The 2,169-nt window shown below is 59.3% G+C and overlaps 1 pseudogene; it reads left to right on the plus strand.

The window, feature by feature from the left end:
* Window positions 1-853: 853 nt before the first annotated feature.
* Window positions 854-2,160, plus strand: LOC119346017 (annotated as a pseudogene).
* Window positions 2,161-2,169: the final 9 nt, after the last annotated feature.

Consider the following 2,169-nt stretch of genomic DNA (forward strand, 5'->3'; position numbering starts at 1 on the left):
GTGTGCAGCGCCTGGATGCCGACATCACCATGTAGCTTGCTGGTCCATTCTTTCAACTCTGTCAGCTTCTTGATGGTGAACTGCATCATCTCCGGGTTGCCGTGCAGCCTACACGACGCCACCAGAGTGTCACACATCGAAAGCCATCGCTTCAATCAGGCGGAGAGTGCATCATCGAAGCTGCAGCTCTGACCCATCGCCGATCTGAGAATACTGCTAGGACTCCCAGGAGCGTTGACTCATCCGGCTTGCCGCTGTCCAAGCACATCTAACTGAATTCCTCCCCATGATGTGTGTACCCGTGTATATCAGCGAGTTCAAGGACGTCAAACGCGAGCATCACCTTTGTCCTCCCTCACCACCAGGCTGCCAAAATCACCTATGTGTTCACAAATATGAGTCATGCATGTTACCATGGCGTCCTCGGTTCCTCGCTGGGCTCGAGGCCAGTCAGGCCCTCGCTCGTGATCAAGACTCGTCTCCCAGCTCGGCAGGCTGGTGCTCGTCACCGGCACGAACATGCCGGAGCTGCCGCAGAGCGAGGTTGAGGAGATTTCGGCAGAGTGACTCTCCTCCATCCCGGACAGCGCCGTCATGTTTTCCACCTTCAGGAGCAAGATGTGTGTCCCGGCCGCCTGCACAACTCCATAAGGGCAGAGACTTCAAGGTGAAGGTCGAGAAGTGCATGACTCCGGGGTTCGAGGAGAGGATGAATGGGAGGGATGTGGTGCACCTATACCACATCCTACGAAAAATCAAAGCGTGCGGTGCTTAGTGAACCACGCCGGACGAGCTCCATCATGCTAGGGCTCCTTGTCGGCTGCTGTAAACTGTTTGATGTTGTACAGCGAGTATGGAGTACCTCAACGTCGAGCTGTTCGCGGGGGACCTCGATGTCGGGGTGAAACTGGCACGCCGGCACCAAGGATGGTTTAGGTGAGAGGATGTGAACGATGCCGTATACACGTGATTGCAGGCAGATGGGATAGGGAAGAAAGAACTCTGCCGACCTGGCCCCTTGCAACGTTGCTACGTCAGCAAACCACCTCACAAAACCACTATAATCAGGTTTAGGGGGTAATTCACATTGTTTTGAGAAAGACAGGGGGTTAAGTACCCGGTTTTAAACTTCAGGGGGTAAATTAGCCGGTTTGTGAAACCCTGGGGGGTGACGTGGACTTCTTTCGTTCAGTGCCACGCCCCGGCCTTTTCGGATTCCAAGGCGGACATCGATGTCGAAGATGACGGGGAGTCACCGGCGCCCCCACCGGACCTCCGGTGCCCCATCTCCCTCGATCTAATGCGCGACCCAGTCGTCGCCGCTAGCGGTCAGACCAGCGAGTCGATCGACCGGTGGTTCGGCTCCGGCAAGTCAACGTGCCGTCGTGCCCCAAGACGGGGCAAGTCTTGGCCAATCTGGAGCTGGTGCCCAACAAGTCTCTCAAGAACCTCATCTCCAAGTGGTGCCGGGAGAACGGCGTAGCCATGGAAGTCTGCGAGGCCAGCAAGAGCGAGCAGGCCCAGGCGGTGGCTGCCAACAAGGCGGCGCTCGAGGTGGCGCGCATGACGGCGTCGTTTCTGGTGAAGAAGCTCTCCGTCTCATTCTCCCCTGACGCGGCCAACCGCGTGGTGCACGAGATCCGGCTGCTCTCCAAGTCCGGCTCGGACAACCGCGCGTTCGTCGGAGAGGCCGGAGCCGCGCCGATGCTGGTGCCCTTGCTCTAGTCCGAGGACGCCGGGCTCCAGCTCAACGCCGTGACCGCGCTGCTCAACCTTTCGATCCTCGAGGCCAACAAGAAGCGCATCATGCACGCCGATGGCGCCATCGAGGCAGTGACCCACATCATGAGCTCCGGCACGACGTGGCGCGCCAAGGAGAACGCCGCGACGGCCTTGCTCAGCCTGGCGTCCGTCCATACGTGCCGCCGAGCCTTCCGTCGTGGAAAAGTTAGTCCACCTCGTGCGCACGGGCCCGACGAGCACAAAGAAGGACGCGCTGGCCGCGCTGCTGTCGCTGGCAGGCGAGAGGGAGAACGTCGGGAAGCTGGTGGAAGCTCGTGCGAGAAGCGAGCAACGGCAGCCTGCGGCGTAAGGGAGCAGCAGGAAATAGGTGGCGCAAACGAGATCGGGAGCAGCAAATCCATGCAGCCAACTCTCAAGGTCCTCCTC

Source organism: Triticum dicoccoides, unplaced genomic scaffold (assembly GCF_002162155.2).
Source record: "Triticum dicoccoides isolate Atlit2015 ecotype Zavitan unplaced genomic scaffold, WEW_v2.0 scaffold36769, whole genome shotgun sequence".
Lineage (NCBI taxonomy): Eukaryota > Viridiplantae > Streptophyta > Magnoliopsida > Poales > Poaceae > Triticum > Triticum dicoccoides.